Source organism: Mesocricetus auratus, unplaced genomic scaffold (genome assembly GCF_017639785.1).
Source record: "Mesocricetus auratus isolate SY011 unplaced genomic scaffold, BCM_Maur_2.0 Super-Scaffold_100691, whole genome shotgun sequence".
Classification (NCBI taxonomy): domain Eukaryota; kingdom Metazoa; phylum Chordata; class Mammalia; order Rodentia; family Cricetidae; genus Mesocricetus; species Mesocricetus auratus.
Window position 1 is genome coordinate 2,313,194 of NW_024429267.1, and position 18,497 is coordinate 2,331,690.

Below are 18,497 nucleotides of genomic sequence, written 5' to 3' on the forward strand. Positions count from 1 at the left end.
AAGATAATTGTTTGATAACAATGTATTATGGGGTTTGTAACACCCGTGAAAGTGGAATACATGAAAACCAAACCCAGAGGCCAAGAGGAGAAAAAGGAGAGCAGAGACTATTGAAGGCTCTTCTCAGGAAGCAGGCTCCTAGGGCTTGAAGACAGGCCACAGGCAGTTCAAAGTCTGTGCTTAACACAAGAGTAATCACTTAAATCATTAAATGGAGTTTATAACGCTGTGATGGAGACATGTGGTGTCATAAAAACATACAACTAACCCTGAGTAAACAGGAAAGGAGAGAGAATGCAAGAAAGACCAGACAGATAGAAAGCAAAACGGGGGGGGGGGGGATGGGGTGGGGTGGAGGGGGGCGGGGCCCAGCGGCGGACTGGCAAGATGGCTCAGTGGTCAAGAGAACTCACTGCTCTTGCAGAGGACCTGGATATGGTTCCCAGCACCCACATGATGGTTTATGCCTGTCCCTAACTACAGTTCCAGAGAATTTGATGCCCTCTTCTGGTCTCCTCTGGCTCCTGTACACATTTGGTGCACATAAACTCATGCAGGTGCACACACACATACGTATAATTTTTTAAATAATAAGAAAATAGGCATCTGGAGAGCTGGCTTAGTGGATGAGAGTGCCTGTTGTGTACGCACTAGGGCCTGAGTTAGGACCCCCAGATCCCTTGTAAAACTCTGTATACGGCTGCACATAAGCCTGTGACGCCAGCACTGTGGGGGATGGGTGCAGGAGGATTGCTGGGGTTGCTGGCTCGGTGAGATGGCCTTTCTCAAGGGAATTGGGTGGAGGGAAACAGAGTAGGAACCTGACATCCTGCTCTGATTTTCATGTGTGTGTATGCATGCCCAAACACTCATACATATATGTATATACATATGTACACATAAACCATGATGATAGATTTCAATGCAATCATGTCAATAATTATCTTGAACATACATGGACTCAACACAAATTAAAAGGCAAAGATTATATCTTCTTTATCTATAATTTAAATTGGGAACCAGTAACAGAAAGGCATCCAGAAAATCCCAAGCATTGGTGAGTTGCACACACTTCTAACCAGCCTGTGATTAAAAGACATAACACAAGAAATTAGAGACAGGTGGGATAACTCTCCCCTTGTACTCAGAGTTTGAGGCCAGCCTGGGCTACACAGTGAATTCCCCATTAGACTAAAAAAGCTAAAAATATAACAAAGAAAAATGTAACACGCCTGAAATTCCAGCACTCAGGAGGCAGAGGCAGGTGGATCTCTGTGAGTTGAGGCTAGCCTGATCTACAAAGGCAGTTCCAGGACAGCCAGGGTTATTACACATAAAAACCCAGTCTCAAAAAGCAACAACAACAACAACAAAGGAAAATAGAAAATAATTTGAGCTAAATGAGAATGGAAGTCTCATAATGAAAGTTTGTATTAGATTACTACAGTATTGATTAGAAAAATGTATTAAATGTCTATATTATAAAAGAAAGGTTTTACTTTATTTTAAGATTATTTTTAGTTTTAATTAGGGGGCACTGTAAGGGGTTATGTGCATGTAAGTGTTGGTGCCTCAAGGAGGCCAGAAAAGCATGTTGATCCCCCTGTGTGAAGCCCCGGGTGTCTCTGTCTCTGTCTCTGTCTCTCTCTGTCTCTGTCTCTCTCTTTCTTTTTCTCTCTTTCCTCTCTCAGAACCCTGAAGACTTCCAGCCTCAAACACTTGTCAATGAGCAGCAGCATCCCCCTGACCTCAGCTCCCCTCTGCTGAGATCCTGCTATAATGCAGAGAGAACCAGGATACAGAGAGCTTTCCTTTGATGTCCATGGCAACTTCAAGAGTCCTTTGGACATCTCTCCACTTTGCAGACTAGCTAAGCTCAAAAATGTTAAATCACTTAGTAAGGCCAGCAGGTGGCGTAAGAATTCGGCTAGGATGAGTTCTCTCTGGATGTCTACATGATAAATCTTTAGTATGCAAAGTACTGTATATGTGAATGCATGCACACAGTTCATATATGTCTTAATGTGTGTGTATATATATACATATATATGGGTGTATATGTATGTTTTGGTGCCTTTGTGTGTCTATATGTGCTTTAGAGCATGTGTATATATATATATGTAACACATGCTTTTAGAGTGTGTATGTATACATGTATAGCATAGACACTAGAGTGTGTCTCACTGTTTCCTCTTTCTCCGCTATTGAAAGAGGTGCTGGTGTGTCTTGCAGAGCCAACCTAGAGGCCCTCTAGCTCACAGCAGGGAGGTGGGTGGGTGCATCTATTTCAAAGACCAAGACTGTGGCCTCACCTTGCCCTACCCAGTCAGCAAGTCTGTGGTGAGGTCCAATTAGAGAACTGTGCTGGGGCCAGAGGTGGGCCTAACTCCCGGACTCTGGACTCCTCACGCTAACTAGATGTTTTCTCCTTGTCTGTTGACACACACCTGATAAACTGCGGGAGGGCACTCCTGGCAACCCTCTCCTCCACCAAAAGCAGCTTCGAGCCTGCCCAGCTCTGAAAGAGAGAGGGAAAAAAGAGGGAGGAGGGAGAAGGGAGGCAAGGTGGGGTGTGCAAAAAGCCTGTCCTTGCCTGGAGCCTGATCTCTCTCTCTCTCTCTCTCTCTCTCTCTCTCTCTCTCTCTCTCTCTCTCTCTCTCTCTCTCTCTCTCTCTCTCTCTCTCTCTCCTTTAATTCTAATGAGATGAGCATGGCCTGTCCCAACCATACCACACTGCAGTTGAAATGAACTTATCTGTCCAACTCAGCATTTAATTGTCAATTCCACACAGCCTAAAAACCCCTTTTAAAAAGTCCCAGTTGAGTAATTGTCTTTATCAGGTTGTTTTGTGGGCATGTCTGTTAGAGATTGTCTTATTTGTTGTTGTTGGAGGGTGAAGACCACAGTGGGCAGCATCATTGCCTGGGCAGGCGGTCCTGGGCTTTATAAGGAGGCTAGCTAAGCATGAGGCTGGGCAAGCTAGAGAGTCAGCCAGCAAGCAACATTCTTCTGTGGCTTCTGTTGCAAGTTCCTATTTGAGTTCCTGCCTGACTTCCCTCAGTGATAGACCATGACCTGAAGATGAAATAATCCCTCTCCTTCCCTGTGTTGCCTTTGACAGAGTGTTTGCAATCATAGCAAAGGAAAGGAAATTAGAACATTGTGGAAACCAGAATAGGTAAGGCCCTCCAACATCTTTCCAGGTGTCCTAGTCAGTGCTCTGTTGCTGTTTAGAGACACCATGACCTCGGCAACTCTTATAAAGGAAAACATTTAACTTACAGTTTCAGAGTTTTAGTCCATTGCCATCATGGTGGGGAGCACGGCGACATTCAAGTAGGCATGGTGCTAAAGAGGTAACTTAGTGTCTACATCCAGATCCACAGGCAACAGGAAGCGACACCAGGCCCGGTTTGGGCTTTTGAAACCCCAAAATCCACCCCCAGTGACATACTGCCTCCAACAAGGCCATACCTGATCCTTTTAAATAGTGCAACTCCCTGTTGATTAAGCATTCAAATATAGGAGCTGCTCTTATTTAAACCACCACACCAGATAAGCCCTATTACATCAGACTCATCCCTGTTTGCTAAGCCCCAATGCTGCCTTATTACATCAGACTCATCCCTGTTTCCTACCTATCTTCTATCCTGGCCCTGAGTGGGGGGGGTCGTCTTCCTCCTGTTGTGCCCCAATGTGGCCCAGAGTTGCTGCTTTGCTTCTAACATGTGGCTTAATCTGGAGAGATGTGAACAGGTATCTCTTCACCCCAGATAGGACACCAACAACAGACCAAAGAACTGATTCCACACAAGTCAGTCCTGGTGAACCAGTGAGCTTATTGGAGTTACTTTTGGGAGTGTGGGTGACTCAAAGGTAGCTTCATCAATGAAAAGCCAATCCTTCCCCACCCCCACTCCTGAAGCTGCACCTGCAGAGCTCTCTGGCTTCCAGGCAGCTGGGCTGGTCAGTATATCTTCTCAGCGATTGCTACTGTCTGTAAGATCTCAGGAGCTTCCTGAGTTCTGTTTACTTTCTGCATCTTAATGAGCTTACTGTCAGGAACGTTTTAATTTAGAGGAAAGAGCTACCAAATAGCTTCTTATCGGTTTCTCAGGAGCTGTGACGCAGTCCCTCAGCTTAGGACAAGCATCTTGCCTATCTCAGGAAATCACTTTCATTTCTAGGTAGAGAAACTGAGGCCCGCAGAGTGGATGTTGCTTCCTTAGGTAACCCCTGGGAGTGATAAGACTGGGAAGCAACACAGAGCTTTTCCACTACCATCCCCCTCTGCTGAGGTGGGGGTAGAAACCATGAGACTTGGCTTGCTTAGGGGTGGGAGCAGGTAGGACCTGAGGCCTCTGTGGGGAGGCAACATGGACTGACCCTAGGGACTCTGAACCCCTGTCTGATCCAAGCTTCTTAAGAGTTGGTTCTTGGAGAAAGACTGGAGCTAGAAATCTAAGCCTTTTGTTGGAAGAAATAAAAGAATAAGGAAAGAGGTATCAAGAACCATCATGCCTTGAGAACTCCAGAGGCAGGGGACTTAGCCCTTGAAGAACATGGCCCTAGATTTCCACTGGTTACTGTCTCCTCTCTCTCCCCCCTTCTCTCCTTTCCTCCTCTGTTCTTTCCCCTATCCCCTCCTTTTCCCTTGCCTTCCCTCCTTCCTCCTCCCTTTTCTCCCCTCCCCTCCTCTCTGCCTTTCTTCTTTTGTACAACTGCATGAAGCTCCAAGGGATCCAATGTCCCCTCTAACCTCTACACACACACACACACACACACACACACAGACACACACACACACACAGACACACACACAGACACACACAGACACACGCACACACAGACACACACACACACAGACACACACACAGACACACGCACACACAGACACACACACACGCACAGACACACACACACAGACACACACACACACACACACACACACACAGACACGCATATATGCACGCACACAGTCAGGTGCTTATTTAGCACCAAGCTTTTGGTAGCTCTCCTCATCTGTTCACCTGGTGAGCTTCTACTGGAACTTCAGGGGCCGCACTACTCCCCAAGAGTGCATTTTATTTTCTCCATTAGCTCAGCAGGACTTTATTTCTACTGTCAGAACAAACCCTGCTTGGAAGAGCTCACTAGTTAATTCATCTGATGATTCATTTGCATCCTTTATTGCTGCTATTGACTCGCCTGAAAAGAATGAGTTGTTGGAGCTCCAGACCATGGACAGCAGCCTGGTTTTCTTCCTATAGTCATGAAGGGTTCTCCAGCCCAGAAAGGAGCAGTGTATGGTTTCCTGTTTCTGAGTCCAGGAGAATAAGCTGAGGGAGCAGGGAAGAGGTGGTTTCCAAACAGAGATTTGTGTTTAGAGACAGACAGGATATGGTGGAGGCGGAGGAACAATGGGGATCTGGAGCAGGTGCCCAGAGGTGAGAGGATGAAGATGGTTTAAAGTGCACTCATGCTTCATGAGGTTGGAGCATCACCCTGAGTCACCCTCAGCAGCACTGCTCAGCATCTTCCTACCCAGGATAGGGTGGGGATGCTACCTATGGGGCTAGGGAGGCCAGGCCTGCATTTTGTGCTCACCAGGAGCAACAGTTGCCATAGAAACTTGAAGATACCTTTTCTAATTGCCAAGCCCCTGGTGGGGAGGAGAGCTTTGTCAAACCCAGCCTGCTGAAGGAGGCCTGAGGGAGCATTTGACCGTGAGAACAAGTCATGCGGGCAGTGAGACCAAAGCCCCACAGGAGAGTGGGAAAGACAATTTCTCTTCTCCTCAGCCCTACTCTCGTGTGCCAGCATTCACCCATCCATAGGGTTCTGTTCCTGCACAGATGTGTGATGATTGCAGAGCTGCCTCCCCACATTGTACATGCACTAAAGACACACATACAGACACAGACGGACACACACAGATAGACATACACACACAATTCATACACATACACAGACATACACAGAGACACACACACAAACACAGACACTGGTGACGTGTGAACGCTATCTGTAGGGTCAGACAATGTAATTTCCTAGAATTCATAATATGAGTACAGTTTATTTGGATGTTACTGGGGGAACAGATATGGAAACCTTCTCTACATTGTTAGCAGCTTCCTACACAAGGCTTGAATGTAGCTGAATTGGTAGAATGCTTACCCAAATCTCTGGGTTCAAATCCCCAGTACTAAATAAATTGACAATGTGGCACAGGCCTATAATCTTGGAACTTAAGAGGTACATGCAGGTCATCTTCTGCTACATGGTGGGTTTGAGGCCAGCCTGGGCTACATGAGACTCTGTCACAAAATAAAACAAAAACAAAACACAAGAATGGAAGGGAGGGTGGATGGAGGACAGAAAGGAAGATAAGATTGACACAACAAGGCTGGTGTTTCCTCTGACCTCATACTCTAGTCCCAGCCTCTGGTGTGATCCCTAGCTCAGAGAGGTGTGAGGTAAGAGAACAGAGCATCTCCTCCGGGGACTCCAGTTGCCCCACGTGTACAGTGAAGCCACTGAGCTAAGTGACATCATTTATCAGCCCTTCCAGGGTGAGGTTGTTCTGCGCAACTGCACCTGCACCACCTCTGAAGCCACCCAGAAACTCCTCCTATCCTGGATCTACTTGCAAACCTCCCTGCACCCCTTCCACCACACAGCCCCCCTGGCTGGCACCCTAGTTCCCAACAGATTGTCATTGTACCACACCCAAATCAGAGGCCTCATTAAAACGCAAGGTGTGGCCCTCTGAGAACAGGATCTTGTCAAGCGCCTCTATAGCGGCGTGGGTGCCAGCTTGGTTTGTTCTTCAGAGTGAGTTATCACAGAGCTAAGTGGCAGGAGCATACAGATGTCAAGTCAGCTCTCTGGGGACACCTCATCCTTGCTCCTGCACTGACTGTTGCTCTTCTCAGGCTTTCAGACTGGCATAGACTTACAGAAGGCAACACTGGCTCTGTCTTGATCTCCTGCCCTCACCTCTCCACTTCCTGCAGCCATCACCCTTGGCTTTTCTAGGGACAGGTGCCCAGAGTGCCAGGGTGTCTTCACCCTTATAGAATGCTGCAGGTGCCCGGTAGTTTGTGATGGGTTCTAGAAAAACAAGGTGCCAGCTTGGTCCTCAGTTGGGTCAGCTGATGCATAGCTCATGCTTCCCATCTAGGGTGGGATGAAGCTACCCTTGGAGTCTCAGACCCTCTTTGTAGATATGAAAGCTGGACAAGGGATATGGTCTGGGACAGAGTACAAGGGTGCACCAGACGAGAGGTGTGTGTGTGTGTGTGTGTGTGTGTGTGTGTGTGTGTGTGTGTGTGTGAGAACAGTGGCCGGTCAGGGCCCATGCAGTAGCCACACTGTAGTGTCTAGGGTACATTTCTAAGTCACCTAAAGGAAAGGTTGGTCCTATACCTTCTATAGGTCCCATACATGGGTGTCCTTGGCCATTAGCAAGCCAATCTAACAGAAGGCCTGTGCTGGTTTACTTAAACCGACAACTTGACATAACCTCGAAGCACATGGGAAGAGAGCCTTAATGAGGAATTGTCTTGACCAGGTTGGGCTATGGGCACATATGTGGGAGTTTGTCAAGGTTGTTAATTGGTGCAGGAAGATCCAGCCCACTGTGGGCAGCACCATTCCCTAGGTGGAGAGTCTGGAACTAAATAAGACAGGTGAATGTAACTAGCTGCTTGATTTCTTGTCTTGCCTTCCTGGAAATGATGGACTGTAACTTGGAAATGTAAGCCAAATAAACCCTTTCCTCCCTGTGTTGCTTTTTGTCTATTTTATCACAGCAATAGAACAAGGCCATGTCATCACCTCCTACAACTCCTCTGTCTTGTTCTTGTGCTAAAACAGAAATGTCTATTGCTATAGAATCCTTGTGTATGAGTGTGCTTCATCAATAGGCAGCCCTCACTCACCAGGACAGAAAATGAGCACTTGGGCTAAAGGAAACTCCTGCTCTTGCCTCAACTATGGAGAAAAGACCATGTGCAGGTCCTTGAAGACAAATGGTGAGAGCAAGGGCTCCCTTGTGATCTCTCAAGCTAATCTGTCTTTGGCATGGGATGACCAACTCATCATTTTTCAGTTCAGTGCTGTGAGTCCCCAGTCCTGAGAAACCTGGTCCCAGGCGCATTCCTGAGGTGGCTTTCAGGGATGCTGAGGAAGAAGTGGCAGGAACCAGAGCATCTTCTGCAATCTGCCAGGGACCATACCCAGTGTTCCACAGGAAGAAGTTCCACAGATGTTGGTTCCCCAGGACCCTCTCTTAGAAATTTGGATTAAGATCTCCATCAGCTGGAGACACACAGAAAATCACCAGAGGACCTGAAAAGCATTCCAATGGAATGGTGTGAGGTCGGAGATGGAATCTTGAAGGGTGGGAGCTGCCCTGAGGAAAGAGACAGGACAGAATTCTGTGGGAGAGACATGCATAGTTTTAAGTGTGTGTGTGTGTGTGTGTGTGTGTGTGTGTGTGCACGTGTTCATGTAAGTGCGTGCACATGTGTGAGTATGTGCTCATGTATAGACATTAATGTGGAGGCCAGAGGTTGATGTCAAGTATCTTTTTGATGGCTCTCCACCATTAAAAATGAAAAAGATTTATCTTTATTTTTTAATTATTCATTTGTGTGTACCTGTGTGTGAGTATGTACACATGAGTGCAATGTTCAGCGAGTTTAAAAGAGGGTGTCAAATCATCTGGATTTGGAATTAAAGGTAGTTGTGAGCTGCCCAATGTGGCTTCAGGGAATCTAGCCGGTGATGGGAGTTGACAGCTGTCTTCATTCATTAAAAACATGAGCACCAGGCTGGAGGGATGGCTCAGCTGGTAGAGAGCCTGTTCTGCAAGCCGGAGGACCTGAGTTTGGATCCCCAGCATCTGTGTAAAAGCCAGGTACAGTTCACACTTGTAAGCACAGCACTGAAGGTCAGGGTGGGGGCAGGCGAATCCCTGAAGCTCATTGGCCAGCCAGCTTGATCAAGTGAGCTCAAGTTCAGGGAGAGACCCTATCTCAAAAAATGTGGTGGTGGACCTGGAGAGAGGACTCAGAAGTTTAGAGTACTCCCTGCTCTTGCAGAGGACAGGAGCTAGATTCCCAAAACGGCAAGCTCCAGGTTTAGTAAGAGACCTGTCTCAAAAATTAATGTGAAGGCATATGTCTTAGTGAGGGTTACTGTTGCTCTAGTGAAACACCAAATGACCACAAAGCAAGTTGGGGAGAAAAGGGTTTATTGTGCTTCTACTTCCGCAATGTAGTCCGTCATTGAAGGAAGTCAGTACAAGAACTCCACCGGGGCAGGACCTGGAGGCGGGAACTGCTGCAGAGGCCATGGAGGGGCACTGCTTACTGCCTTGCTCCACACGGCTTGCTCAGCCTGATTTCTTATAGAACCCAGGACCACCAGCCCAGGGATGACACCACCCACCATAAACTGGGCCCTTCCCCATCAATCACTAATTAAGAAAATTCCCTACAGGCTTGCCCACAGACCTATCTTATAGAGGCATTTCTCAACCGAGGCTCCCTCCTCTGGTGACTCCACCATGTGTCAAGTTGACATAAAAGTAGGCAGCACAGCCTCCTAGCGTCAACTTCCACTTTTTCCAGAACGGGAGTCCACCCCCCCACACACATTCTCGCATGCATTTCCCCCACACACACATGCATTCTCACATGTCCACACACACACATTCTCTCATGCATTTTCACCACACACACATGCATTCTCACATGTCCACACACACACATTCTCTCATGCCCTCTCCCCACACACATGCAATCTCACACGCCCCTCTCCCCCCACACAAATACTAATCCCTTCAGGATCTGGCAGTTCCATGGGAGAAAAAGCAAACCCACACATTAGCTAACAATGTCAGGAAGGAGGGTGTGCTGGAGCCACTCAGCGTGGGTGGGAACAACCTTTCGCTCCTTTCTTCTGCAGAGTCAGTCGGCTCTGTGAGGCCCTGAAGACTTCTGTTCCAAATGACCGAGATCTGAGGCAAGGGTCCCATCTTCCTCTTCAGAGCAGGTTGGCCAAAACACAAGGATTCAACATACAGAAGGGGAAAAGAAGCTTACCTAGGTCATAAACTTCAGTTTTCTGGAAGATAATTGTTTGTTGAAAAGTCCTCAAAGCCCTTAAAATGAGGTAGCACATCAGTTTTTACAGTTTTGCTTCATGATTTCAAATAAGTTCACCCATGCAAATTGTAAGCTACAGGGAGAGTGAAGGATCCACATTTTCTATGTCTGTGTTGCTTTGAATTCTTACTATTCCAATTTTGAAATTGCTATCTTTTTTGGAGAGGGGGCTGGCTTTGGTTTTTCAAGATAGGGTTTCTCTGTGTAGTCTTGACTGTCCTGGAACTTGCTCTGTAGACCAGGCTTGGCTTCGAACTCACAGAGATCTGCCTGCCCCTGCCTCCTGAATGCTGGGTTTAAAGACATGTGCCACCAACGCCGGGCCTGAAATTGCCATCTTAACTGGGAATTTTTACAATGAAGTGTGTAAGACTGCTAGATGTGGTAGCACATGCCTTTAATGCCAGCATCCAGGTGGCAGGTGTGAGGGCAGCCTGGGCTAGAGAGAGACTAAAGGGTTAGAGAAGGAATGGAAGATAGGTAAGGCAAGAAAGGAAGAGAGAGAGAGAGAGAGAGAGAGAGAGAGAGAGAGAGAGAGCAAGAATGCTGTCTTAGTTATTTTTCTATTGCTCTGATAAAACACCATGGCCAAGGCAATTATAAAGAAAGTGTTTAATTTGGGGCTTATAATTTCAGAGGGTTAGATAGAGTTCATGACTGGATGCAGAAAAAAAGAAACAAAAAGAAAGGAACATGGCTGATCCTGGTTTTCAGCACCAGATGAATGAAACAAAAAAGAAATGACATGACTGCTCCTAGGTGTGGTGGAGGAGAAAGTTTATTGTAGAAATGTGGGAGAACATAGCCAGAGGCAGGCACATCTGGGAGAGTCCAGAGTGGACATGACCAGACTGCACTGTGCCATGTGAGGAAAGGGGGCAGGGGAGAGAGAGGAACCAGGTCAGGAGCCAGGAGGCCCAAAAGAGAACAGGGCGACCTGAATGGTTGGATTATATAGGGAAGGAGGGGCAGGGTATGCCAGCCAGAAGGCCCCTGTAACAGTAGGGACTGGGGGATAGAGAGAGACCCTGTGTTAAGTGGGCTCCTCAGCTGTTTGTCCTGGATTTAAACCTAACAATGACCATCATGGCAAAGAGCATGGCAATAGGCAGGCAGGCATGGTGCTGGAACGGCTGAGTGCTCGCATCTTGAGATACAACCATAAGGCAGAGAGAGCCTACTTACTAGGAATGAGTCCTCAAAGCCCAGCCACTGTGACACACCTCCTCCAACAAGACCACACCTCCTAATCCTTCCCAAATAGTTCCACCCACTGGGAAGCAAGCACTCAAACATGAGCCTACAGTAGCCATGTTGATTGAAAACACCACATATACTACTAGAGGGGCTGTCAAGATAGCTAAAGAGGTAAAGTGCTTGACACATAAGCCTGGTCACATGATCCGTGGAGCCTACATAGAAGATAGAGGAGAGAACTGACTCCACAGAGCTGTCCTCCGACAGCTACATGTGCATTATGACATGTGCCACACGCACACACATTACACTCTAATATACACACACCAATAATGGGCATTTTTAAAGAATACCACTATTAGTGATTTAACAAATTTTAAAAACTCTTTTCTGGATAAGTTTTGATGTTACACCCACAAATAATTGCAGTCATTCCATCTAAAATTTTTTCTCATGTCTAAGGAAGCATGCCTTGTCTCACACTTGTCAGCATCCGTGCTCATCCGTGAATTCTACTCTCTAAGCAAGTTCACTGTCAGTAACACATAGTGATGTCTGTGTGCCTTGGTTGCTGCTTCTGCATGACATGGATTTTGTTTTCCCCACAGAAAAGCCACAGCACCACATCTGTAGCTGGTATGTTTTTCTGTTAAGGTTTATTTTTATTTATTTTATATATGTGTATGTGTGTAAGCCTGCTTGAGTTTACGTGTACCGCATGCATGCATGAAGGAGATGAGGTGGCCTGAAGAGTGAACCCAAGCCCCTGGAGCTGGAGTTACAGGAAGTCGGGAGCTGCCATATAGGTCTTGGGAACTGAACCCATGTCCTTTGCAAGAGCAGCAAGTGCTCTTAACTGCTGAGACTTCTCCCCAGCTTCCCATAGGTGATTTTTTAATAATTGATCTATGTACGGTCACAGTCATCTTTTCAATCATCTCTCCTCTTTCTTCACTTTTTCGTATGACATATGTACATGTTTCTAGGGAAGGAAGTGTAAGATTACTTTGTCCTGTGTTATCTGTGCTTGAGAGTCAGGGAAAAAAAGAAAAGAAGATACAATGTAGGAATTAACATGATTCACTATAACAAATTAACTAACCACAAAAGGAGGGACTGGGATGAGGGACATATGAAGGTATGACATCAGAAACGTGGGCAATCCCCTCTCACCCCCCACCTCCCCATCCCCTACCCCCAGTTTTTAAATTTTTGAAATAAGTTCTCAACCTGTGGCCCTACTGATCTGGAACCCACTGTGTTGGGAGTAAAGGCTTGCATCACCAACTCAAACTAAGCAAGCCCTTTTAAAATCACCCCTTATTTTAGACATAAAACAATTCGTTGGATTAAACTTCTCAGCCAAAAGGAACAGTTTGCAGAACAAATAGTTACAAACGTGATCCAATCATATGCCCTGCAAAAGAGAGTCACTTTGAATCCAAGACACAAAAAGACTGAGAGTAGAAAAACATAGAAAGATAGTCCATGAAAAAAAATCCAGAGAGCTGGCAAGTACACAAATATTAAGCAAAATAGACTCTGAGTCTAAAATGCTAATGATGGGGGACTGGAGAGATAGTATGACAGTTAAGAATGCTCCCTTCTCTACCAGAGGACCAGAGCCGGGCTCCCAACATCCATGTTGGAACAGTCACAACCACCTATACCTCTAGCTCCAGGCTATCCAACACCCTCTTCTGGCTTCATCAGGACACTGCACTCATGGGCACACACGTATAAGTAAAAATAAAACTAAAAAATATTTTTCAAATATTATGAGAATCAGCAAGGTGGCTCAGGGTAAAAGTGCTTGCTGCCAAGCCTAGTGACTCAACTCGGATGCCTGAACCGCACAGTAGAAGAAGTTGCCCTCTGACCTCCACACATGTGCATGTATATAGTAAATAAATGTAATCTTAAAATTGTGAAATATGTTATGAGAGACAAAGAGGAATACTGCATTTTCACAGATGTCCACCTCATCAAGAGGATCTAACACTCCTAAACGCATGCACTTCAAATACCAGAGCCCCGCGTGTAGGGAGCATGGAGTAAGGGGAAAGGGAACCTGGTGGCCCCACGGCAGTACTGGGCTTTGCCATCCCACTGCTTTTCTTTTATAAGGAATGTGCTTATCTGTGTATGTGCTTTCGTGAGAGGATGGATGTACACATGTGTGGGGGTTGTGTGCCTGTGCGCATGTGCAGGGGCCACAGGAGGACGTGGGTACCTTCCTCTGTCCCTTCTGTTTGTTCCTTTGGGGCAGGGTCTTCCTTTGAACCACAAATTCCCATCTTCCCTTCTATGCCGGAAGCCAGCAATCCCCAGCTTTCCTCCTGTCTCCACCTGTCCTCGGAGCTGGGGTGGCAGGTGTGCATGGGATTCTCCTGGGGTTGTAATGTGGATGCTGAGCTCTGAACTCCAGTCTGCCTGAGGGTCTGACAAGTGCCCTTAACCAGGGAGCCATCTATTCCCACTCCCTCATTTCCAATAGCTGGTTGAGAATCTAAGTAGAAGATCTATAAGGAAATAGAACAATAAAGAGACTGAACACTATAAACAACCTGGAGAACAGATTGTGGGCTTTCTGCTACTACATGTGGTCTTCAAGTACATTTGGAATAGGCTCTGGGAGTGATCATATTTATTTATTTATTTTGCTATACAGCTCAGCAAATTTAAAAATACTGAAATTGGGGCTGGCAAAGGGCCTGCATCAACAGAAGTGTGAGAACCTGAGTTTGGGTCCTTTAGCACCCATGGAAAAGCTGGGCTTAGTGGCACATGTCTACAACTCCAGCGCTGTGGATGGAGACCAGCAGATCCTGGAGCTCATTGGCTAGCTCAGTAAGCTCCGGGTTCCCTGAGACCCTATCTCAAAAAACAAGGTGAAGAGCCAGCAAGATGGCTCAGCAGAGCTCTTACCTGAATTCCAGATGCAGCTGTAATCCCAGCATTCTGTGTGAGACAGGAGGCAGAGAAGGAGAAACATCCAGAAGCTCCAGGTAACCTGGAGTACGCAGTGCAGCAACAGAAACAAGAGCAACAGACACTGCCTCCACAGGGTGGAGGGAGAGAACTGACGTCCAAAGGGTGTCCTCTGGCTGTTGTATGTGCCATGGCCCCCTGCCCCCTCCCACCCCCACTCCCGGGGCACTGCCCCCCCCCCGTCTCTGTCTCTGTCTGTCTCTCTTTCTCATACACACACACACACACACACTTTTTTTAAAGGTGAAGAACGATTGAGGAAGAAACCTGATGCAAGTCTCTGTTTCCTTATTTGCACACATGCTTACACACACATACACACACCCCATATATCGGATGAACACATATATACACCACACACACACACACACACACACACACACACACACACACACACAAATAACACTGAAGTCAGCCAAGCATGATGGATTGAAGTTAGAAATCAATAGAAAGAGACCTGGAAAATCCACAAATAGGTGGAATTTAACACATTTTTAAAGAAACACTGAACCAAGGAAGCAATCACAGTAGAACTTTAAAACGCTTAGCTTAAAGATGAATGGAAATGGGGCTAGAGAGATGACTCAGAGTTAAAGAGCACTGACTGCTCTTCCAGCAGCCTTGAGTTCTATTCCCAGCAACCCCACAGGGGCTCACAGCCATCTATGGTGGGATCTGATGTCCTCTTCTTAAAGAAGTAAAAGAAATGGTTGGAAACAAAACACAATATCCCAAATGTATGAGAGACATCAAGGTGCTTCTCAGAAAGAGTTCCAGCCCCAACCAGGTTTTACTCCCTTATGGGACCAGAAATGGAAAAACAAACAGATCACAAAACTGAGAGAATAAGACAACCAAGATTAGAGTGGAGATAAACGACGATGGTTTAATTCTTCAAATTCCTTAAAGACTAAAGTTGCAAGTTAACACGTACAAATGCTTTGAACACAATAGGCAATGTGCTTACTAAAAACTTACCATCTAAGCTGGGTCTGGTGACACGCCTTTTATTCTCTGGAGGCAGAGGCAGGCAGATCTCTGTGACATATCTATGAGTTTGAGGCCAGCCTGGTTTGCATAGCTAGTTCCAGGCCAGCCAGGGATACACAGTAAGACCCTGTCTCAAGAAAAATAAGCAAACAAACACATAAGTAAATATGTATTGTTTAGCCTGGACATGGCGGCCAGTGCCTGTAGTTCCAGCTACTCAGGAGGCTGGCTGGGAAGCTCACTGCGGCGTGGGAGTTCTGGGGCAACATGGGCAACATACCAACGTTCCCAGTCAGCAAGCCAGGGCCTTTGAGGTGCTGGCAGCTTTCATATCCATTGGCGCTGACAGTGAGTGGCAGCAGACAGCTAGGAGCAGCAGCGGGTGGGGCCCTCTATTGCCATAGCCCTCCCGCAGCCCAGGACACTGGGTCTTACAGTGACAAGCACTAGAACCTGCATAGGCTTAGGAAGATAGAACCCCTCAGTCCTTGACAGTGACCACCTTTGCAACTCTGAGGCCTACAGTGTGAAGGAGTTCCCGGCCCTCCGTAGCAGCCATTGTAACAGCTCTTAGGCCTACGGTGCCAGGACCCTTAAGACTTGAAAACTCTTGGAATGGTCTTAGCCATCAGAGTCTGCAGTTTCTCTTCTCTGGTTCTTCAAAGACTTCTGTTCTCCTCTAGTGCCAGCTCTGTGCCCTCTCTTACCTTGTCATTTTAAGAAAATGCACATGTGTGTATACATGCGAGCGTGTAGAATGCTGTGTGCATATTTGTATGTATACAGGTGTACAGGTGTACAGGTGAAGGACCAAGGACAGCTTGGACTATCATCCTCAGAAATGCCACCAAATACCAGTATGACAGTGTCAGAGAATACATTTTTAAATATTTTAAAATCAAATCCTTGTGTTTATGAGGCACACACATTACCAGCCAAGCCATCTCCCCCATTCCCTACTTCCAACATTTCTTTCAAGGTTTAACAGCCCTGGCTGTCCTGGAACTCACTCTGTAGACCAGGCTGGTTTTGAACTCACAGAGATCTGCCTGCCTCTGCCTTCTGGATGCTGGGATTAAAGGCGTGTGCCATCACTGCTGGGCTCCAACATTCTTCTTGCTCCTACCCTGCTCTCTGTTCTGAACTGCTCAGCTGTGTCTTGTCGTTAGGGCCACCGTTGTGGCGGCCATCACTGGGTGACAGAGTCACTGCTACCCTGCCACTTTAGTCAGTCTCATTGCCGAGTACTGCTCTGCGGCTAGCTTCTGTCGCCTCTCCACCCTGCGGTTCTGCTGCTGCTTCACAGCTCCTCTCCTGCTGCAGCTGTGAATGCCAACAGCTTTGTCTGGCTCGTCACTTTCACAATGTAAAAGCCCTCCCACTGCTGTCACCTGCTTTCATTTACCAGGTTCATCCAGTTCTACTAATGATGGATGATGTTAAACGTGGGTGAGAAAAGACCATTCTACCAAAGCTTGCTATTGGGGCTCCTGTTGCAACACCAGGAGCTGGGGTAGCTCAGATGTGTGTTACATGGCCACAGAATGGGATCATGTGTCAGTAGAGCAGAGCTTCAGGAGAGTGATTTATATCACCCATGGCGTTGTTCCTCTTAAACCAGTCACAGCGTCCCTCTGCTAGTCCACCAAGAGAAGTGTTCCTCTTTGGCCTGGTACAAGCTGTTTGAACTGGTCTTGTCTGGGGATGTACCTTCCCAGAGGGTTGCTTCAGTAGCAAGCGGCTGTAGTTATCATGTAGCTTCTTCAAGGTATCTTTGACATGTTTAAAGCAGCTGGTGCTGGTGTTAGTGTGGTCCAGCTATCTGCTGGACTGACAGTCCTTTGCTTAAGGCAGCCAGAACACCAGGAAAGTACAACTGCTAATTAGGGAGTCAGATTACTCAGTGCCCAACAGAAAATCAAAAGCCAGGAGGGTGTGTTAACACTGTGACTTTAACATGCCCCATGCCTCATTTACCTCAACGAGAGACTGTCTCCTCAAACCAAAATCTCAGCCAGGGATTGTGGGCACATGGCTGCAGTCCCAGCATTCTAGAGGCAGAGGCAGGAGGATCACGAATTTGAGGCTAGCCTGGATACAAGTTCAAGGCTAGACTGAGTCTCATAGTGAGATCTTATTTCAAAAAGTAACAAAAAGGCTGGACACAGTAGCACACATCTTTAATCCCAGCATTTGGAAGGCAGAGTCAGGGAGATCTGTGTGAGTTTGTGGCCAGCCTGGTCTACATAGCAGGTTCAAGGCCAGCTAGGGCTACCTAGTAAGACCCTGTCTTAAGACAACCCCCCCCACACACTGTGATGTACATGATGCTGATTTGAGACTAGAAAGCTCAGTTGGGAAAGCGTTAGACTGAAGAATAGAAAGTTGTCAGGCAGTGACGGTACACACTTTTAATCCCAGCATTCCCAAGGCAAGAGCAGGTGGATCTCTGATTTTGAAGCTAGGCTTGTCTACAAAGCAAATTCCAGGACAGCCTTGAAAACAAACAACAAAGAATAGAAAGCTAAAACTCAAGTGTGTCCCGCCTCAGGGAGCAGCATGGTGTCTGTCTTGGTAGAAAAGTGTCCTGGATTTAAACCCTAACTGCCACCTTCTAGCTCTGGCTTTCCCCTGCATTATCAAGTTCCCTCATCCTTCGTTTATTTTGTATATAAAACCGAGGTCAAAAAAGCAAACAGGGGCTGATAGAGCACTTCCCTAGCATGCCCATCGCCCTGGGTTTGATCCCTAGCACGACTTAAGCACAATGACACCTGACTGTAGAGGCTGGAGGGTCAGAAGTTCAAGAGCATCCTCATCTATTTAAAGACTTCATGGCCAGCCTGAGCTACATGAGAGGCCCTGACTAGAAAAAATTTTAAAAACTCACAAACTGCCGCTGCTGCCGGGTGTTGGTGGCACATGCCCTTAATCCCCGCACTTGGAGGCAGAGGCAGGCAGATCTCTGTGAGTTTGAGGCCAGCCTGGTCTACATAGTCAGTGCCAGGATAGGCTCCAAAGCTACACAGAGAAACCCCAGTCTCGAACCCCTAAAAAAAAAAAAAAAAACCAAAAAAAAACCCCCACACAAACAAAAAAGCAACTTCACTTAGTGAATAGATCTAAGCACTATATAATTTGCT